Source organism: Cupressus sempervirens, chromosome 11 (assembly GCF_028749045.1).
Source record: "Cupressus sempervirens isolate cs-2001-9-10 chromosome 11, ASM2874904v1, whole genome shotgun sequence".
Lineage (NCBI taxonomy): Eukaryota > Viridiplantae > Streptophyta > Pinopsida > Cupressales > Cupressaceae > Cupressus > Cupressus sempervirens.
This window is the reverse complement of record NC_143128.1, coordinates 611,767,002-611,791,445: the sequence shown is the minus strand read 5'-3', so window position 1 is coordinate 611,791,445 and position 24,444 is coordinate 611,767,002. Positions and strand designations below refer to the sequence as shown.

General features: G+C 30.0%; 1 pseudogene; it reads right to left on the bottom strand.

Annotated features, from left to right (window-relative positions):
• Window positions 1–426: 426 nt before the first annotated feature.
• On the bottom strand, window positions 427–23,736 carry LOC149531173 (cysteine-rich receptor-like protein kinase 44; annotated as a pseudogene).
• Between the last annotated feature and the right edge of the window lie 708 nt (window positions 23,737–24,444).

The window sequence follows — 24,444 nt, the reverse complement described above, 5'->3', positions numbered from 1 at the left end:
AGGTCAAAAGCAATAAATTGGAGATGCTTGCTACCATAGGTCCAGATATGAAGTTTCCCATCCTAAAGTGTGCGATGGATATTCTTTTTGTGTCATGTGATGTCATTTTAAAAGTATATTCAGGCAAAATTACCCACCCTGCCTCTTGTGCCTGATGGACCTTTGACTGATACGCAAAATTGGGTGGTTTACGTTTGAGACATTTTCTTTCCATTAATGATAGAAATTGTTTATCATGGAAACATATGTGTGCAAAAGGAACTCCTGCATAAGCTGGAAACAACATTTGCAAGATAAAACGGGGGAATAATGGAATGCAGTAACAGGGGAACTTATTCTCTTGGTAATCAGTTCAGTCTGTTGAATGTATATGTTACTCTGTTTCTTTATCTCATTTCCCATTGAAGCATTTTAGAGGCGTAGAAATCAGCTCAGAGAATTTGTATTTGCAAAAATATAGTAGACAGATGCTGAGCCTCCCCTGTTATTGCCCTGTTTGAATAGACTTGGACTTGTTACAGAAGTCTGTAGCCCAAACTTTTTCTTAAAGAGGTGTCGTGGTACTAACAATTCTTTGTGATTCTAGATTCACGACTAGGTAAACGTTGTTGCTGCCAATATGTTAGGTGATATTTCAGGATAGGAAGGTCAACTGAGAAGCATATTTTATATGATTAAGAAGGAAATCTACAAAAACTAATTAAGGAGCAAAAGAAAAAGAAATAAATAATGATAGAAATAATTGAGTAAGGAGCAAAAGAAAAAGAAATAAATAATGATAGAGATAATTGAGTGAGAAGAAAAGGCAGAGGAGAAAAGGAGGGGGAAGAAGGAGAAGTAAGATAAGGAAAATGATGACTAAGAAGAAAAAGGGAAGAAGGAGAAGAAGAAAGGATAGACAACAAAGAAGATGTATGATCAAAAGGAGGAGAAGAAAATGTAAGAGAAGGAAAATGTAAGAGAAACAAATGAAGCAGATGCCAAAGTAGGGGGTGGGAGAGGGGGGAGGGAGAGAAGATTAGAAATATTTTTAAAATTATTTTAAAAGGAAAGAAGGGGGAGATAGAGAAAAAAGGAAGGAGATATAAGGGCTCAGTCTGAGAGAGAATGAAGATCGAAAATATTCAAAAGTGTGTATGTGTGTGTGAGAGAGTGTGTCACCATTCATTGTATGTAGACATGTCATTTATAGAGATGAAGCATTAGATATCCTTCCTTACAAGCTAGTGTTCAATACATAGGAGTATGAGGAGGACATAATATCCTTTAGCAACTTATACTGGATGAATGTAACTATATGTTTTGACTTAACTGTGCACATTAATTTCTAAAATTTCATGACTTTCTTAAAATAACTATAATAATATCATTTTGTCTCTTTAAATTAGCTACTAATATTGTTAATGGAAATGTACCTAGAAATACCACTGCCATTTTGAGTAGCATCTCAGAGTTAGCTCCGCCCCTCTCAATTGCATTTCAACAAGAGGCTTCTATAGCAAGCTCCACTTCCACAAACTGGATGCGATCAAATGAAAAATATATCAAACAGCTCGCTACAAATATCACTACTGACAGCCAGGAAATATTAAAGGGACTCAACTAGGCAAATGCCTATACACATAGCCTACTAGACGATGAAATAGAGAAAATTGAAACTGCTGTGCAATGACTTGACATGGCATATCGAGCACTAAAAAAATATTGCCTTCTCAAATGGGAAATAAGATATGATGAACACTTCACCATGGGAGATTTTGGTGCACTCCGACATGCATTCCATAATTTTTTGGAATTTGCATGGCGCAAATTTTTTGCATAGATTAAGAAAACAATTGTATAAATCTAAAAACTAGAACATCTTTTTGGGCCTCTACTCTTGTAGAAAAACCTTGTTCAGACGTTGTATTAAATAACCAGCTTTGAATATATCTTTTACTAAAATAAATGCTTTCATGCTTCTATATATATTTTTGTGTTAAATAGAGCACACTGTGTTTCTATTATTCTATCTTCGCTATGAATAAATAGAAATGTTCATGAAATATTCACATGTCTTTGTTAAGGTTATTGCCTATAAAGAATGTGAATATATGGGAATAAATTATTTACTTAAGCTTGTAAGCTATAAACCAATAATGCATTTAATTAAAAGATTAGAATCAAGATTGTGACATGATGAATCGACATAACTCTTGAACCTCTGGGGTACAAGTGCTAGTGTTATATAATATTAAAAACTATAATATCTATCATCATGATAGAAGGATGAGACTCTCTAGAGGACTTATTTTTTATAAAGTAGGTGTTTCAATCCTTTTAAAGAAGGTTGTCAAATTGTCAATCATAATAATGAAGCGACAACTTGACTGAATTTGTGGGAGAAAGTAAAGGCTCATATTTAATGCAACATGCAAAAAGTTGCAATTGCAAGTTGGAATAGAGATGGTATGTTCATCAACATTACCTATAGAATGGGAATTTAGATCATGGATGTAGTAAAAAATAGGTGGCTCTACAATATTTAGTTTTATTATATATTCATATATTAGTAATTGTATCTTGTTATATAATAGGTATGTGGAAGCCATATGAATGACTGATTAAGAAAAAAATTGATATTTATTTTATATAAATTTGTGTTGTATTGAAGACAATAAATAAACTATTTAGTAAAAGATGATGTAACTTGTGATTTCATTGTAAATGAAAAAGTAATAGCATTCAAATTGATGTGAATCCACTTAGAAGGACTTAAATATAATTAAAACAAGTGTCACATAGTGACATGTACTTGTCGTAACATGCAATCTATAGCAATAGTTATATTGAATATTATAATAATTAATAAATATAGTAAATAAAATATTAAAAACTAGATTTATATAATAAAATTATTATTTTTAAATTATGTATTATATAATATTTTAGTATTATAAAGTATATTATTAAATAATATAGTATAAGTTTTTGATAATATAATATAAGTTAACTTATATGTTATTTTCATTTTTTTTAAATGAGAGGTGTATTTTATAAAATTTATTCCTTGTGGCCATGTGTTATTTATATATAATTAAAAAGTTAGATTTGAATAGTGTGACTTGATTTATACAGTCAATGGTTGAGAATCTTTAAAAGGCATGGACGACAATCAAATTTATCTTGTCTATCGATCACTAGTTTTAACTTTTTTCCAATGATGTTTAGTTCAGCCTTTTGTCATCATCTAATGTCATACAAAATACCTAAAATGATATGGCCTTAATGGTCACACTGGTAGGATCTTTCAAAAATTTGTTCCCTTTAATTACATTCGAGGAATATTGGTAGATATTGTTCAAATTACTAGTAGGAATAGGTCTTCCATTCTTTCATCTCATCCACTCTTTGAATTTCTCACTAGGTAAGTAAAATTCAAAAATTTAAAATTTCAACTGAAGCTCATGTGAGTCAGACAATGTCTTGCATGTCAATTCAATGTTTAATTTATGTGTTCTAAATGTTTGGAACTATGTGGAACATGTACAAGTACAAAAGAAGTTATAATAGATAACAAGCCATAGGAAACTTGTTAGAATAAATAATATTTATTTATTTCTTTGTAGTGGAGTATTCCCAAATGTGGTAGTTGAGCATTTAATATATAGTCTAGAAACATCCTGAACTATCCAGATTGCTCCATATCTCATTCCTAGCTTACAAGAACTTTCTAGAGGTATGTAGTATGCTTATAAATACCTAGCCTCTTGTCTCATGTATGTAACAAACTTAGTAGTGATTATTGAATAATACTGTTGTTTTACTATTTCTGTATTACATAAATTTGTCTTTCTATTCAATTGTTCCTTTATTCTATTGTTACTCTGTTATGTCCTATTTTTCTATTATTATCTATGCTTTGTTTCTATTAAGTAGTTTATCATAGTATCAGAGCCTAGTTGCTCTTTGGGCTATGAATTTTTTTTGCTTAATATTTTACTTGTAGGCTATAATCTGGGAGTGAGCAGCATTAGCAATTGTTTTGGTGAAAAGATCAATACAACAACAAAAGAAAGAGACATTAGTCAAAAAATTGGTGATCGGTTTTCAATTTCAATTTGGGTATTAAAGTTTTTTTGAAATCTCTTTCATTCGCATCCAAAAAGGAGAGAATTTGATAATGGAATCACTTGGTGTTACTTTTTTCATAGTTAAATTAAATGGGAAAAATTACTATGATTGGGTATCTCATGTTGAAATCACTCTAACTCTTCAAAATTGTTATGATATTGTGACTGGTAGTGAGTAGAAGCCTACAAATCTAGAAAAGGATCAAGATAATTGGGATAAAAGGGACAAGAAGATAGCAACACTAATCAAGCTTACACTCTTAGAAGAGGTTTTTCTAGAAGTTCGTAATGAGAGAAGTGGAGTAAAAGTATAGGAAATTTTGAAGAATCTATATCAAAATTCAGGTGATGTATGGATCTTATCTCTCACTACTGAGTTATATAATATGAAATTGTGAAGCTCACAAGAGATAGTCTCACATTTAAGTAACTGAAAGGAAAAGAAGAATGAGCTTTCTTCTCTTGGAAAAGATATAGATGATAGAGGTTTTGTCCAAATTATACTACAAAGTCTTCTTGGATCTTATCAATCATTTATAAGGGGTTTAGATACTGTAGATAAATTAAAAAGTATTAAATCTAAAGAATTGTGTGCTAAGTTGGTTCTAGAAGAGAAAAGACAAGTTAAAGAAAAAAAATCATTTGATGGTGAATCTCAAGCATTTGCAATAAAATGAAAGCAATATTATAAGAAGTCACAAGATAATCAATTTAAAGAAAGAAACTTGAAGTATGAAAATAAAGGTGCTTCATCTATAGATCATAATAGTAGTATATGGAAATGTAATTATTGTGGCAAAATGTGTCATAAAGAAAATGAATGTTTCAAGAAGAAAAGAGATACAAAGAATAAGATAAGTAATTCTCCCAAAGTTGGTGATTCTAAAATAAATGCATTTTTTATTGCACTTAAAGAAAATAATACTTTCAAAGATGATTGGGTTATTGATTTTGGTGCTACACAACACATGACTCACAATAAGGAACAATTTGAATCAATAAGTGAAAATACCATAGAGAATATATTTGGGAGATAATAGTGCTTTAGAAGTTAAAGGGACTAGTAATGTCAAAGTTGATAATGGTTTTTTCAAAAATGTGAAGTTAGTCCCTGAGTTAAAAAAAATCTACTTTTAGTGTTTCAAATTGCAAGTCAAGGATATAAAATAGAATTCTACAATGCTAAGTGATTAATCAAGGATGTTAATGATAATTATAGAGTTATTGCAATTGTTAAAATGGAGAATGGATTATATAAGTTTCAAGAATTTACTTCTAAATGTGGAGATAAACATATGTGTGCTATTGCCCAATATGATGATATGAGCAAGTTGTGGCACGAGCATTTGGGGCATGTGAATTTTAAAAGTCTCAAACTTATGGAGAGATTGCAAATGGTGCATTGGCTTCCAAAGATATCATTGAGTCTCAAGGTATGTGAAGGGTGTGCAATGGGAAAACAACATGTGAAAAGTTTCCCACAAGGTAAATCATGGAGAGAAAAAACTCCTCTACATCTAGTCCATAGTGATGTAATGGGTCCTTTTAAATCAACCTCAATTGGAGGATCAAGGTATGCTCTCACCTTTATAGATGACTATAGCAGGAGAATTTGGGTGTATTTTCTACAAAATAAAGATGAAGTGTTTCAAAAGTTTAAGGAGTTTAAAGCTTTGATTGAAAAACAAATTGGAAAATGTTTAAAGATAATAAGAATTGATAGAGGAACTAAATATATGAATAAGGTCATTTTAGATTTTTGTAAAGAACATGGCATAAAGAAAGAATCAACTATCTCTTATTCACCCCAACAAAATGGGATTGCTGAAAGGAAAAATAGAACTATAATAGAAATAGCTAGGTGTATGCTTCATTCTAGAAATCTAGAAGCTAAATTTTGGGCTGAAGTAGTTCATACTGCCGTATATATTTTGAATAGAACACCTACTAAGGTAGTTTTGAACATAACACCAAAAGAGGCGTGGAGTGGAAGAAAGCCTACATTATCTCATTTTATAATTTTTGGTTGCAATGCATATTCTCATATTCCTAATTAAAGAAGGAGAAAACTTGAAAGGAAGAGTACTTAGGAAGTGCATAATGGTTAGATATAGTGAGGAATCAAAAGGATATAGGTTATACAATCCCAAAACAAATGAAATTTATATTAAAAGAAATGTATGGTTTGATGAAGATATTAAGAATGATAACTATCCAACATTATCTTTCTTTCCAATTTTGATTGATAAAGAAAAGTCTACTTCTACTAATGGTCAAAGTCAAGGTGTGAAAACTACTACTGGGGAAGAGACTCAAGTTGAAGAATCAAGTGAAAGTGATAATGAAAATCCAAAGAAATTTAGAAGCATCCAAGAAATTTATCAAGAAGGTCCTAGAAATATATTTTCTAACTATGCTCTTATGACTAAGGTGATGCAAGTTGACACTCCAAGCACATATGAAGAAGCAAAAGGAAAAGATGAATGGGAAGTGGCTATGCAAGAAGAATACAACTCTCTGATAAAGAATGGAACATGGGAACTAACAACACTTCCAGAAGGAAAAAATAAGGTTGGTTGAAAGTGGACCTATAGAACAAAGTTTACATTAGATGGAGCTATTGAAAAGTATAAAGCAAGGTTAGTGGCTAGAGGTTTCTTGCAAATAGAAGGTATAGATTATATTGAAACCTTTGCTCTAGTTGCCAAAATGACTTCCATTGATACAATAATCTCTTTAGCTGCAATGTTTGGTTGGAAAATTTTCCAAATGGATGTAAAAAGTGCATTTTTGCATGGCAACCTAAAAGAAGAAATCTATATGCAACAACCACTAGGATTTATTAAATATGGTGAAGAAAATTGTGTGTGTAGATTAAGAAAATCACTCTATGGTCTTAAGAAACCACCAAGGGCATGGTACTCAAAAATCAATAAGTACTTTCTAGATGTTGGATTTAGAAGAAGTAAAGTTGATGCAGATGTGTATGTAAAATATAGTGATGAAAAAGTTGATATCGTTGTATTGTATGTGGATGACTTGATTATTGTACGAGATCACGCACATGATATTGGGATAACTAACTTAGATCAACTCAAACAAGTTTTTGAAATAATTGATTTAGGGCTAATGCACTATTTTTGTGGCATACAAGTATGACAAGAAGAAGGAAGGGTCGTCCTTTCTCAAACTAAATATGCTCTTGATGTACTAAAGAAATTTAATATGTGTGATTTTAAACCAACTAATACACCATGTGAAGTGGGATTGAAGTTGAGTACTAACTCTACTCAAAAGAAGATGGATGAAAAATTGTATAGGCAACTTGTTGGAAATCTTTTGTACCTTACTATAATTAGACCAGATCTTGCATATGTAGTTGGTATTGTATCCAAGTACATGGGAGATCTGCACATTGAACATTGGAAAGTGGCTAAAATAATATTAAGATACATTAAGGGTACTTACCAGCTTGGCATTGAATATAGATACGGAGGAGAGCCTACTTTAGTTGGATATATAGATTTTGATTATGTAGGGGACATTGATGATAAAAAATCAACTTCGGGATATATCTTCCATCTTGGATCAAGACCAATTTCATGGAGTAGCAAGAAGCAATCAATGGTGTCACTCTCATCGAAAAAAGATGAATATATTGGCTCATTAAAGGCATCTTAAGAAGCATTGTGCCTTAGGTGATTATTTGAAGAAGTATGCCATCTACAAGACTCTCCAACTACAATATTTTGTGACAACCAAAGTACTATCAAGCTAGTGAAAAATTTGGTGTATCATGCAAGGTCCAAGCATATAGAAGTACATCATCATTTTTTTCGATATCTAATTGAAAGTCAAGAGGTGGAGCTTCACTTTTTGTGGAATAGAAGATCAAGTTGCTAATATATTTACAAAAGCATTGTTTATTATAAAATTTACTAAATTTAGAGATCTATTATAACTAAAGGATGTTCCTATCCGCTCAAAATAAACATTATGGGGAGTGTTAGAATAAATAATGTTTATTTATTTCTTTATAGTTGAGTATTTAAGAATGTGGTAGTTGACATTTAATATATAGTCCAGAAATATTCTGAACTATCCAAATTGCTCCATATCTCCACTGTAGTTTACAAGAACTTTCTAGAAGTCTACAGAATGTTTATAAATACCCAATCTCTTGTCTTATGTAGGTAACAAACTTAGTAGTGATTATTGAATAATACTGTGGTTTTACTATTTCTCTATTATATTAACTTTGTCTTTTTGTTCAGTTGTTACTTTATTATGCCCTGTGTTTGTGTTGTTATGTGTGCTTTGTTTCTATTAGTAGTTTATCAAAATGTAGTGCTCTTCTCTACCACAACTACAAGTGAAATCCAACTATCTATTTATAATGAAGGCCTTAAGTCCATCATCAAGCAATGTTGGAAAGTTTCATGGTCAATGATACTATTGAATTTAATTTGAGATTAAATACGACAATCAAAGGCTTGTTATATAACACCTCATTTGGAGCACCATTGTCTAAATCTCCTCTATGAGACTTAATGACAAATTTATGGATGGATGATTTGGGGCAAGTTTGAGGTGCATAGTTTTGTTATAATTCTGAAGCCCATAAATCTATCTTCATTTGTCTGATCGGAAGGTGATGATATCATATCATTCAAAGTTTTAGCCAAAAAGCAACTGTTTTTTAATCTACGCAGTCTACAAATTTTTCTCAGGAAGGTGAAGGAAGAAACCAGGAAAGCCGACCGATCCCTTGTTGCGTCTCAAGGTGCTTCAATGAAAGTCATTTTCGTTTTCTATCTGATTGTAGAGGATTCGATTGATTTATTCTTTCCATATTTTTTCTTTCTATTTTGGATGACAATTCTGTAATAAAAAAAATCCCATGGAAGCTTTCCAGCTAAAATGTATTAAATTTCATTCCAAGTTGATCCTGTTGTAAGAGTAAAATTTAGAGTTTCCAAATTTGGATAAATTAAAGAACACATGTTCCTCTTTGGAAAATATGAGATTAAAATATGAGATTTTGCAGGTTCATGATGTACGTGTGCATTTGATTGCATATTTGTGCGCTCTCCTTCATGTGAAGTATTTGGAGCAAAAAGAGTTCATCTTTGTCCCAACAATATTCATCTATTCAAAGGGAGTTGCCCATGTTTTTAATTTGTCAATTTCAGGCCATGAATTGGCATTGAGTTTCTAGCTTTAAATATAAACAGTTGTGTTAATTTTGAATTTTATTAAATATGAATCCTAATTGCCACTTTCAAGTCAAAATCACTAAATTTTATCAACAATTTTTCTTTTAGGCCCATTTGTTTGGTGGAATAGGAATAGGAAATGTATTCTTTGTTTGGTACTCCATATTAGAATAGGGAATAGGCAAACATATTTCAATTTTGTCCCTAAAATGAGCATATGTTCATTTCAAAAACTAGGTATTATTGGAATGAGCCATTCTTATTCTCAATCTTATTTTTTTAATTTTTATTTTTAAAGAAAAATTGGTTTTTTTAATAAAAATAATTTAATTTTAATTTTTCTGATTTAAAAAAAAAATCTTTTAAATTTTTAAATTGTTATTATTATTATTATTAAAAATTATTAATTGTTTTTTATTTTTTGTGTTCTAAAACATTTTTTTTATTATATCTATTTTAAAAAAATACAAAACTCCACCTCATTTCTATTACATTTTTGTACAACCAAACAAGAGAGTAACATATTCCTAATCAAATACCAGGTTAACCAAACAAGAATGGGATTTCTCTTTCCCATTCCCATTCAAAAATTTTGTTCCTATTCTAATTTTCCATTCTAATTTTCTATTCCTATGTCGGCAAACAAATAGGCCCTTAAAGTTGTGGAAACCCTTTTTACCCTAATAATTAGTTATAATTTGAAGCACTTGCACAAAGATTATTAACATGATGGAAGATAATTACCATGATTAAAGATAATAGGTCCACATTTTTGTCATGAAGATTGGATTGGATTTATCTATTTTTTGTGTTGGGTTAAACCTACATCTCATTGAAACTTGTACTTGGGAATAACTTATGAAACATAGGATTGAATTTAGTTAATCAAAATAACAAAAATCAATAGTCATATTTAAAGTGATGGTTGTCCTCATTTTTTCATAAATTTGTGTAGTACATGAGATCACTTAGTAGGCCATGATTTTATTTATACAATAAATGCTTCAATGGAAAAGTGATTGATTCAAATCAATTATGCATCTACTTATATAAGGATTCAATCATAACCAAAATAAACTCTTTGAATTGGGTAGATGTTGGGGGACAAGAGGGTTGAGCAAGAGATAGATAGAGATGGAGATAAAGATAGAGGAGATGAAGAGATGGAGATAGGGAGGATAGAGGAGTACATAGAGATGGAAGAAAAATATGAAGAATGTGAGAGAGATGGAGAAGGATGTGGAGGAATTAATGGAGTGGTCAATGAAGGAGAGGGAAGATACCCTGGTAGAGATATGCATTTTTCTGATATATAGCGAGAGGGAGAGATAATAATCTCTAAAGGGATACATATAAAGGGAGGGAATGATGTGGATATAAAGAAATAGATAGAGGGGTCATGGGAGAGTGATATAGACAAATAAAACTTTAGGTAGGCAGAGGAAGATATGGACAAAGATAGATATGTAGATGTAGACAAATAAATGGAGAGGAGCACAAAAGATAGGGTAAAATTGAGAGATACATACATGGTAAAAGATAGATGGAGTTGAAAAGGATGGGAGTAGGTCGAGATGATAATATGGAGAGAGGGTGTGGAAGAAACATACAATGTGCATGTGTATTGAAGATAGATGAGAAGTGGATAAATATAAAAAGAGGGAGTGATGGGGATATAAAGAGAGAGATACATATATATAGGGATGCAAAAAGGACAAAATAAGGTCATAAAGGAGAGACAAAATAGATATATCTTGTGAAATAAAATGTGTGTGTGTGTGTTTGGGTGAGAGAGAGAGAGAGAGAGAGAGAGAGAGAGAGAGAGAGAGAGAGGTTATGAAAGTTAGAGAGATAAAGTGAATTGGAAATTAGAGGAAGATATAGATACAAGGTTAGGAGTTAGAGAGAGGTGAAGGTTTCAATGTTTGAATTAGAGTTTCATTAGGTGAACATATTTGGATTCAAGTTTCAATATTGAAGTTAGAGCCTAATTTGGTTCAATGTGAGAATTTTAGTTAGAGTTTGACAAGGTTTAATGTTGTGGTTTCATTATCTTCAATGTTAAGTTCCACTTAGCTATAATTTATTAGGTTTAATGTCAAAGTTTCAATTAGAATTTAATTAGGCTCACTATAAGAGAGAGTTTGATTTAGTTCAATCTAAGTGTTTCATTTACTAGTTTCATTTGCTTCAATGATAGAGTTTTACTTATGCTAGATAGAGTTTTGTACTATTTTGTAATTTTTTTGGTTTTTATCAAATATTTCAAACATTAGTTTCTAAACTTTTACCTAACATTTTCTAATGTTTTCTAACAAAAAAAAAGTAAAAATATATATATTTTCTAATATTTTCTCTAAACAATTTTCTATATTTAACAAATATTTTCTAAAATTTCTAATATTTTCTAAATTTTCTAGTATTTTCTAATATTTTCTAATTACTTTTCTATATTTTCTTTAAATAATGTTTTACAATTTATCTAATTTTTCTAATAGTGTTTAAAGTTTACTAAAATTCAATATTTTTTCTAACTTATCCAATATTACACTATTTAATTATTTATACACTATTTAAAAATATATATGTATAATAATAAAAATTACATTGGTTGTTTAAAACTGTAAAACATACAAAAAAATATTACAAACCAATTTTTTGCCTAAAAAAACATAAAAAAAATGTGGCTAGATGCAGGTGATAAAAATAAAAACTTATTTCATAATGTAGTACAAAACAACATAGAATATCTCATAGACTCACTTCCATTCAAAATAAGAATAGGGAAAAACTAGAGGACCTAGATGATATTGCAAAAGAGACAATAACGTACTATGATGCAATATTTAATAATAATGGTAACCTAAATCTAGGGGTACAAGAAAGTATCATTAAGAACATCACAAGCTTATATTGAAATAAAAAAAGTTGAATACCATTGGAAATATTAATCTTTGAGGAAGTAATTGTATCCCTTAACAAAATGAATCTAGATAAATCTCTTGGGATAGATTGGTTTCCCACATGTTTCATTTAAAGGTCAAGACTTCATAGGGATGAAGGTAACTTAGGCCTTGGAAGGAGTACAAAATTTAGATAAGCTCCTTAGGGAGGTGAATAATAAATTTATCTCGCTTATCCCAAAAAGGAAAAACTAGAGACATTTAATGATTGTTGCCTCATAGGTCTTTGTAATACTCTTTATAGAGTATTTACTAAGAATATGGCAATGAGAATCTAGAAACTTTTACCAAACCTAATTAGAATAGAACAAGCAAGGTTTGCATAGGGAAGATCTATCTTCGATGGAGTAAATATTTCCCAAGAGGCCATACACACCATTCAAAACAATAAAGTGCCTAGTATGTTAATTAAGATCTACATATTAAAAAGGTATATGATAGAATGAATTGGGTATTTTTGAGGGATTTCCTTGAACCCTTTGTGTTTGCAAGAAAATGGGTAAATTTTATCTTTGAATGCATATTCTCCCATAAGTTATAAATATTGGTAAATAGATCACCCAAAATATTTTTTGAAATAAGTAGGGGAATTAGATGGGGGGTTTGATATCACATTTTATTTTCATCTTAAATGCATTAGCATTCAGAAGATGAATAAATAATTCTAAGTATGAGAAAACTATTAAAGGAATAATGATCACCATTGATCTAGATTTGACAACCCGCCTCTAATTTGTTGATGACACTATGCTCTATGGACAATGTATCATGGAGAAGGAAAAATAAAATAAAATAATATTAGGTCAATACACCAATGCATTAGGTCAAGAGATTAACCCTGGGAGGTCAAAAATATTCTTCTTTAATACCCATTCTAATTTGGAGCAATAAATTTCCTAAATTTTAAATTTCAAAAGTGGAAGTTTACCCTGTAAATACCTCTAGGTCTCCCTTTAGACAAAACAGGAAATTGAAAAATTATTATGAGATCAAATAACATAAAAGATCAATAAAAAATGGATTAATCCTGGAAAGGAAAATGACTCTCTTCTACCAGTAGAGAAATGATGATATAATCTATCCTTTCAACACAACCCATTTATCAATTATCTTGTATTGAACTCCTAGGAAAAATGGAAAAAAATAAATTTGATACAATGCTTAGAAATTTCATGTGGTAGGTAATAGGGGAAAAGTAAGGAAAAATCACTATTAGCATGGGGAAAGGTTTGCAAACAAAAAGATGAGGGATGTATTGGGCCCAGGGACATCTCAATACAAGGTAAATATTAAGGAGCTAAACTAGTATGGATAATGTATAGAAATCCATGTTGGCAATTTGGCTAGGCATATAGAGTGGAGTTATTATTTATAAAAACATATAATTAGTGTCAAGTGAGAAAAGTATGGAGATGAACTTTTGATACTTTGATTTAGAAAATTTTTGAAGTATCATACAATTATTCTGATAGTAAAATTAGAGTTTTGATTGGCAGGGTTCAGATAGGCACTATTGGAACATGCACACTTAGGTATAAGATGTAAAAACTGTGACGATACTATAGGTAAGAGAACGAGGTAGTATAGATGGTATATACATAGTTATTGTATTTTTTCCAATTATAGTAATGAGGTAATTAAACATAATAGAATTAAGGAATCAAATATTTTATGCTAAGAAATTATTTTTCTTACCAAAAGAATTACTTGACTAATTAGGGACAACCTCCTAGATGTTAACCCTAAGTGGGCAAGGTATAGTTTTTCATTTTGTGTAAAGGAAAGAAGGCCAATTAGATAAGGAGTCTAGTATAAAGGAAATATTTTGTAATGCGAAATTGTGTGCTATTATTTTGGCGATTTTTGTGATAAGTGTGCAATTATTTTATAAGGAAAACTTTGATGGTAAACAAGTAAAAGACAAAGTATGCAAGGTTGATACAACAAGCTAAAAAGGTCATATCAAATATTAAAGATATCAACAATTGTAAAGAGGTTTTTGTATCTAGTATTTTTTATACTAGATAAAAGCACAAACTTGTGTCACCCTTTTGTAAAGGAAAAGACAACAAAAGTACAACTATTCACCTTCAATGACATAAAATTGGTATTATTATTTTGAATTTGAAAATGAAGTAAAGTAATGAAATGTATAGAAATGAATGAAGCTTAGGATTATAATTTTTAATAATTATTTATAATAAGATTTGACATATTTTCCACATTTTTATAGATAATTTTTTAGCTGTTGAAAAATGATGAATATTAGGGGTGTGGCTTCACCACAAAACTATATGGAAATAAACTTATTTCTCTTTGATTTCAGACTATGTTATAGATAACATACATATATATATATATATATAAAGTAATCAAAAATAAAAATCAGCTTTAGGCCTATATTTTATGATCTATAATGATTGGAAATTCATCTCACCTAAAATTGATAGCTTTCATGTCCTACCACATTTTTCAAACCAAATTTATTCAAATCAAGAGACAATTTATACATTCTAGAAGTTGACTCTCTCCTCTAGAATGTCATATGTTTTTAATATTTTTCTGATATGATTTAATATATTTTTCTTTCTCAAAATTGACATCTTTTCAAGCGTTAAAATACATTATTGTAGAATTTTTTAATTACAATATACTACATCTAATTAAAACACTATAAAATATATATGAGAATATTCTTGACTTTGAGCTTTATAAAATGATGTTTATATGTTATTAAAAAACTATTGTAAAAAATAGCAAGAGTTATTGAAATGCCACTTTTTTGAAATAATTTTATTTCTTTAGTAATTGGATACAAACTAGTATAAGACATGCATTTAATAGACATCTCCAATTGGAATAGTGTGAGACAATATATAAATTAGCTAGAATGAATTTACCTAGATCATATGTTTATTAAAAATTGATTTTTAGATAGAAATACTCAAATTTATTTGTTCTGATAAGTTAGCCTAAAAGGTAACACAACTTTGTACTTCTGCCCTACTATATATCATTTTATATTGCATGTTTGGGTAGTGGGCTAAACTTACATACATTCTGTAATTGTAATAACAACTCTAGTAGGGTTGAGACTTCTAACAAATCATAGTCCTTTAACAAGAACCACAGCACTATACTAATGTACTAGACTCATATCAGGGTCACTATCTTTGATAAGATAGTTTTGATTACTAGATCATTTTGTGGGTACCATCCCTACTAGGTTTTCCCCTTGGCCAAGGTTTCCTTAGTTAACTAAATACAGTGTTATGTGTTGCATTGGTTTATGGTTATTTTTATTATTCAACTTAATCATTGTATTCATTTATGTAAGATACAAGATTGTTAATGATATCTGTATTTGGGAAATATTTGTGAAATATTGAATCACCCCTTGCTCAGTATTTCCTATTTCTAACAATCAGTATCAGAGCACATTTACTATGGAAAAACCTACCAACTTAAGTAAGATCTCTATGGATATGGATCAGTTACAAAAGAACTTAGAAGAAGCTCTTAAATAGCTTGATGTACTTAAAAATGAAAAAGATGCTCCCAAGGAAAAGTATGAAGATTCTAAAGGATACAATGGGAAGTTGAAGGACAAGATCAAACATATTAGATCTAAGAAAGAGTCTAAAGATCATATCAAGTATTGCAATGAAGTTTCAAGGCTTAAGAGAGAAAATGAGATTTTGAAACAAGAGCTAAAGATTACAAATTTGAAGTTTAGTCTGAAGGATGATGACATGGAAATTGAATCAAATTTGAGATTAGAGAATGAAAATTTCAAATCAAAACTTGTGAAGATTACATCTAAACTTGAATTATCAAAATTAAAATATATAGAACTTGAGAAGTACAATGTGATTGTGGAAGGAGAGCTAACATAGTCAAAGATACATATTGAGAACTTGTATTCAAGTAGTCAAAACCTTGATGAGTAGATCTATATGCAGAGATGTTATTATGATAAGAATGGTCTTGGATACTTTTAAGGAGAATTATTTAAGAAACACGAAGTTACAAAGGAATCAAATATTAAGATCCAATAGCCTGAGCAAGAAAAAAAATCTAAATAAGGTTGAGTCAAATCAATCTGAAGATGTACCTAAGAACGTAAACAAGATGAACCACCTAAAGAAGTAAGGAACCAATTTAGAGGATGATGTTATTCATGCAATGAACTTGGCTACATGAAGAATGACTATATATGTTATTATTTTCAACCTATCTCTAGTTATTGTTATAATTGTCATGGTTTTGGTCATAAAGTTATTGAATGTAAGAAACCTAAATTTAATAATGAATAATAGACCTATTAGAGGAACCAATATTGTAAGGAATAGTATCATTTGTTATAAGTGCAACAAATTTGAACATATTGATAGAGATTGTAAATTATAGATCAGTTAGTCAAAACCTAGATATGAAAATAATGTGATATCATGTTAGATTTGGAACAACTTGGGTCATACAACAAAATTTTGTAGCATGAACAATATGAGTATGTCAAACAACATGAGGAACTACGCAAAAACCCTTATTGAATGTAAGAAACCTAAATTTAATAATGAATAATAGACCTATTAGAGGAACCAATATTGTAAGGAATAGTATCATGTGTTATATGTGCAACAAATTTGAACATATTGGTAGAGATTGTAAATTATAGATCAATTAGTCAGAACCTAGATATGAAAATAATGTTATATCATGTTAGATTTGCAACAACTTGGGTCATACCACAAAATCTTGTAGGATGGACAATATGAGTATGTCAAACAACATGAGGAACTACACAACAACCCCAAAATTTAGAAGGAATTTGAACAATTTTAAAAGAGATGAGAATAATAAGAACAATCAGAGAGAGAATATGAAATACCTATAGAAAACCTTGATGAATCATTTCTTAAAGTTAATGATCCAATAGTTTCACATGTTTTGTTAGAAAACTGGTCAATTGAAGCATCTCAGAAAAAATTGAAGTTAGTGATAGCTACTAACCAATTCCTATCATATTGAGGAGTTCATTTCATTAATTAAAATAAGGAGATTAACGTCTAAATATTGGATCTTCAAACACCATCCAAAGCCTTTGAAATTTTCCGATCACATTCTCAATGAATTAGATCATCAATATTTTCACTTGATGACTTTCCCAACTTTTTAATTTTCCCATATGTTGTGCCTAGATACTACTTGTAACTTATCAAATTCAAATAAAAACTTTAAAACTTAGTTTAAAATACTATTTTTTCCTTCAAATTATTGGAATTCCTTTCCTCACTATATGTCACTAACTTTCAAAACATATTGCCATCATTTTGTTTAGTTAGAATTTTTTTCCCAATTAGATATTAAGAGCTTGGTATAATGGCCAATTTTCGTAAAGAAGGTTACCAAATATATTTCAATGACTTGGGCTACTTACCGAGCTTTACAAATTCTTTGAGTAATATGATACTGCACTTTCCTATTTGGTCTTTGAAGTGATTTTTGAAAACTTAATTGAATGGTTCCTTGTCCATCTACCATTTAATTAGGCTTTCAAACAAGTTCAAGAATTTTCTGAGGTGAGCATTCAGAAATATATGTGCATCTAATTCTCACCTCTTGTAAGTGTTTAAGGAACCTTAACCAACTTTATGAATTCATTGATGAATAAATCTTGAACGTATCACCCTTTTTTAAAAGCTTGGGAAAATTGAATAAAATGTGAATGAGTCTATCAATTTGGAGATATTGAGGAACTAATCATTTGAGGAATTTGACACAAAATTTTATTTTTTTAAAAATATGGAAACATGTCTTAAATGGAAGGAAATTACCTCATTAAAAATATTTCTTATGTAAAATACCAAAATAGACTATGGACATGAAATTATCCTTTAAAATCACTATACTTGGTGATCAAATTGATTTTGAAACCATTTTTCTTAGTCCCCTATTGGAAAATCTAACACCAACCATTTAATGAAAATCCTATGATTTTAGTGATAATTGTGTATACCACTTATGTTCCTATTCTACATAGTAATGTTGATTGAGTCCAGAGGATGTAACTTAGATCTTCTTGAGGGCCAAAGGTTAGGTTTTTGCTAGCATTTTAGAGGGTGAATCTAGATTTAGTATTTCCTCTTGGTTTCTAAACCCTTTTCTTAGGGTTTTAATATGGTTAGTTAATAAATTTATATAGGTCCCTAGTGTTTTCGAATCTAGATTTAGTATTTCCTCTTGGTTTCTAAACGCTTTTCTTAGGGTTTTGATATGGTTAGTTAATAAACATATATAGGTCCCTAGGGTTTTGGGGTTAACCTTTGGATGGGATTGTGGAGAGGAGGATGGCTCTTATTGATAATGGGTGGATATAATGGCACATATGTTGGTTTACTCTACAATATAACACTAATGTTTTTCCTCCTTTTGTTAAGGGAGGTGTTATAGTTGATAAAGGAATTACACAAATTCTTCCTTCCACTCTTCTCTTATTTTCCTACTTCTCCCTTCTACTAATAACTTTCTTCCATCTCCTATCATTTTTATCCATTTAATTGTATTCTAGTACTTGGATTCCATCAAAACCTTGAACTTTCTGATCTACGTTAGCCCCTAGTGGGATGTTTTTTTCTTAAATTTCAAGATTTCTAATAATATCAAATTGATTTCCATTTCCATAAAATCTCAAAGTACTCAAAATGCATGCAGCATTATTAATATCTCTATAAGCTTGTATGAAACTTGGATGAGAACCTTTCCCTTTTCACTGATCCACATGGGTTATTTTTGCAAGTAGAGCCACCTATATTGTTTTTGCAAGTAGAGCCACCTACTTTGAGCTATTATTATTATTATTATTATTACCTATTAAAATTATTATTTTTACTATTTTTACTTCATCAATATAAGAATTAACAAAAGTCCTTGTCCTTTTGTACTCAATGGGGTTACTAAAATTTATTTTTGATTAACATCCAAAGAAGTTTTAAAGGGTCCTTAGAACCATGTACAAATAGATATTGCTTTTATCAACACTTTCACTATTATTCTTTTGTCTAACTATATTGTATATCGAAATTATTGCTCTTATTGGTACTTCATGATAGATCACATTATTATCACATAATTTTGTATTTGAAGATTGTTATAAAAAAAATTAAAAAAATATTGTTGAAAAAAAGAGATAATATAACATGAATGTAAGACCTCGTTGATAGTATGGTGTGCATAAGCTTAGTTAAGTGCTAGTAATGTTTAGTACAGAAGGGAGCCACCTCTATATGAAAGGAGGGACTTAATCTGAATACTTTGTGGATGATTTGACCATTTTCTAATCGCAATAATTAATTTAGATTAAAATCAATGAAAAATGATTATAATTAAAAGAAAATATTACAAAATTAAATAGGGTGGATAGATTGTAAAAGGTAAAACTATAAGTATGAAATGAATCTAATTTTCGTTTAAAAACATTATTTCCTCAGTCGATACTTTATCTAAGATTTAGAATAACTTTCCCACCTTGCAGTGGGTTAAGTTTTATAACTAACTTGTGTTAACATAATTTAAATTTGTATTGTAAATGATAGGTCTAATTTGAGAGATTTCACACTCATGAATTCTACTTCAATGAAATATTTATTATCCATTGACCAGTAAGGATTGGTAGCTTTGAAAAATATATTTGGACACATACCTACATTAGATTATTTAGTCACTAAAATAATTAATAAGGAATTTTTTTAAGTTATAGTAAGAATTAAAATCTATCTTCTCTCTTGTTGTACTAATTTGAATGGTTCTTATAGTAGTTTGAATAAAATTTAAGAAAAAAATTAATATTAACGGTAATTTAGGCATGTCTAATAGCACTCCATATTCATAAATAATGAACAACATATTGCATGAGGATTAGGATCAATTTCACATGGTGTGGGATTAATTTCATGTATTGCACCATTACTTTTAAATAAATAGCTATAAATTTTAATGTGTATAATAGATGTACGAATGTGTATGTATGCACAAGCGCACCAACAAAGTATGTTTATATGTTTCCATAAAGATAATATGTGTTTAAATATAATAATAAAAAAATAACAAATAAAATTTTAATTATGCAAAATTGAACTTTTTAATAAATGATTATGTTTAATCATTTCATTAAAAGTAAACTCAAAACAAAATAAAAAATGTCATGCATTTTATACATACATACATACACATTTTTTAATACAATTAATAAAAATAAAACAATGTTTTAATCACAAGAAAGAGATAATACAAAAAGTTTATGATAAACTTATCACAATCATCCACTATGTAGGGTACATGTTGCTATAAAACTTTATATAATAAAAATAGTCATATACATAAGTGAATAGATATGATAATAGTTTATTATAGAGTTCTTTCCAATATCATTTAATGGACTAAATATTTATTTTGTATATTGTTGTGAGTTTACATACTTAGAGATAAATATCCATATCACTAAATACAAGAATATAATATAATAAATATTACATTAACTAATTTAATTAAAGGAGTATGCTAAAAATTAGAGTTAAAAAATTGGTAGAGTAGAGCTTATTTAATAATTAATCATAAATTTAACGCATGAAATTCAAAAAGTATCACAATAGTACTTATCCTATGACAAGTACTAATAACTAGTTAATATACTTTCATGATTGGTTGATGTAGCTATTGTTGATGTACAAATGTACATAGTGGAATATTTGTTTGGGTATCAACTGCAAGAGTGATATTACCTAGCACCTAAATCTATTAGAGTTACACCATTGGTAGATGGGTATGAAGAAGTTCTTTTAGATGATCATAGTTATGAAAACAACTGACCATTTTTTGGATATTAATTACATAAGCAGGTTCTGTGGGATCTAGTAAGTTTGTAATAGAATGGTTTGAAAGCATTGTATGTACATTAGACATTGGTGGACGAAGTGACATATTTGCTTGTGTACATAAAAGACCCACTTGGATGCATTTTGAAGGTTGTTCATGAGAAGTTTTTATTATTACTTTGTCAATCACATCATAATATCTCCTTTCTTATAGAATCTCCATACCTAAATAGGAATAAATCATACTCATTTTGTTAAGATATATAATTTTTAAAACTTAATTGTAATGACTATATTAAAAATAAATCATACTCACCTTAATAAGATCCATAATTTCTAAAAGTTAATTGTATTACTTATCATATTAAATCTTACCCATTCTAAAAGATTTTGAAATTCAAAAGACAATCTATTATCATTGTTCTTTCTTCCACATATAATTTCTAAAATAACGATGCAAAAACTATTATAGATATCTACTTTAGCAGATAGTTGACCTCTCAAAGCATACTTTGAGGCCATATAACCACTATATAATGGGAAATAAATATTAGAAAACTTCGATTTGAAAACTAATTTTAAAGAAGAGCTACTAGAAAACTTGTTTGGTGTACAAGATAGATTTGAAAATAACCGAAAATACAAATAAGGAGGATTCTTACAGGGTTCCCACAATGCCTGTGTTGACATGAGTCTCATCTAGATGAAACAACCTTGCTAAACTAAAATCTGATATCTTTGGCTGCATTCTCTCATCAAGCAAGATATTACTTGCTTTGATATCCCAATGAATAATGATCAGTAGTTGAGAATCATGGTGCAAATATTGAAGCCCACGGGTTATTCCAAGTATGATGTTTAATCACTTTGACCAATAGAGCTCTTTTCTCCTCTTTGGATCTGTATCCATACCTCTCAATCAATATCAATGATTTATGACATTAAATTTTCCAAAAAGAATTTAGTACAAACATTTTATGATACCAATGTTAAATTAAGACTGAAAAACTTAGAAAAAAGTATATTGTCAAGGCTCTTGTTAGGGAGGAACTCATAAACAAGTAATTGTTCTGAGCCCTCTGCACAACAGCCAAGTAATTTCACAAGGTCACGGTGTTGAATTGCTGCCACCAGCTTAACCTCCTGTAGAAATTACTTCGTTCCTTGTGATGATTGGAAAGAAAGTCTCTTTACAGCTATTTGTGTCCCGTTTGACATTGGAACCTGACACCAAAGAAAACACATAAATATGTAAAGGAAGTCCAAAACCCTGAAGTCAAAGGCACAATACCTAAGAATCTCCAAACAACCAACATAAATGAAGTATAATATAGTTTTTCATGCTATGTTTTATAAAAGTTTCAGATATAATTAAACAATTATAATTCTTCCATCATTTAAGGTTATCCTCCATGATTGATTTGTGTGCATTTCAATTTGATATTTCTTTCAGGCATAATCCTGAAGCAATGAACTCTGGAACAGAGCAAGGAATAGGACCAATTATTACAGATAGAAGCTGCAAAGCAATTGATCTCAGAAGAATAATAAAATTGTCATTTAGAGAAAGAAAAGTAGGAAATCCGATCTGAGACATAAAGAGGCTGTAGGCCACCAAAGCACTTATTTCCATGTTGCCCGGAAACTCCAAACCAGAGAGAAAACAGTGACGGTTAGCAGCAGCAACAACAAAAGACAAACCCCACTTGTTATATAGAAAATGACTGATATTATTTATGGCGTCAAACCCAGTAATCAGTTTAAAGATCAATAAACCGTTGCCCTAGAAGAGGATTACCATAGAACTGGTGGCTGTGTAATTTGCTGTAAGATTATTTAGGAGATCTATTTAATTTTCTAGTAGATCAGTAGAGCAGTTTGTGGCTCTCTAAAATTGAGTAAACGTAAAATCAAAATTGAAAGTATGGCGACTAGCTAATCTTTGATTCTTTAGTTGGTTCTACTAGATGACATATATCCAATAACTATACGCACTTGAATATCATGTAAAACAATTATAATGTAACTAAATAGTTTGTAAATCTGTAAAAGTCCTGATATGTGAACAGATCTCTTCTCAAAATCGCAACACAATAAAATATAATAAAATGGGCATAGTGAATGGATAAACATACTTCTGAAACTTACTTGTATATTTCAATGTGCTGTCTTAAATTAAGAAACAGAGTCGGTGAGGGTTAGTTTACCTTGTATACATCACCGAATCCTCCCTGTCCAAGCTTGTTTTCTTCATGGAAATTTCTAGTTGCAGCATTGATATTTTCCAAATTGAAAGGTATCCCCTTCTCCTTGCCGATCGCTGAATTCACCTCTCTATCTAGATTATCTCTCGCCCCTGGCCGATTCTCTGGATAATAAATGCACCCAGTGGAAAAACTTACAAATTCAACAAAATCTTGCAGCGAAAATAACTTTTCTTAACAGGCCCAGCATCCATAAAGCTGCATGCTTGAATCGTTTTCGCATTGCAAACAGGGATGACAGAACTTTGTGGAATGAACAGTTGGATAATGAACCTATTTTGAGGAAAAGTCTCTTTAAAACCAGACATAAGATTGAAGATAAATTTTGCAAAGTGATTATTGATAGTGGTAGTTTTGATAATTTGGTATCTAAAGAGTTGGTACCTAAGTTGAAATTACAGAGATTCAAGCACGGTAACCCTTATCACATTACTTCGATCAAGGATGAATATAAATTAGAGGTAAGTAAATAATGTCTTATTTTGAATGTCTTATTTTGATGAGGATTTGTGCGATATTATGCCTATGGATTATTGTCATATACTTTTGGGAAGACCTTGGCAGTATGATAGGAAGGGGTTTACATGATGGTAAATTGAATCAGTATACTATTTGGGCTAATAGGAAGAAACAAATCTTGTTACCTTTGATTAAGAAACTTGAAGATAATCATTGTACTACCATAGGAGTTTGTTTGGTTGAAGGAAATCAAATTGTGAAAGATGTGAAAAGATGGAATATTTATTTTGCTTTGATTCCTAGAAAGACTAAGAAACAAGATAAATTTGAGCATGCACATGAGGTTAGATCTTTGTTGACTGAATTTCAAGATATTATTTCTAGTAATGTACCTAATAGATCACTGCCTATGAGAAGTACAAGTCATTGCATGGATTTGATACCCGAAACTAGTTTTCCTAATAAAGAACCACAAGATTAACATCTGCAAAAAATGAAGAATTGAATAGACAAGTGCAAGAATTACTTGAAAGAGGTTCGATCAAATAAAGTTAGAG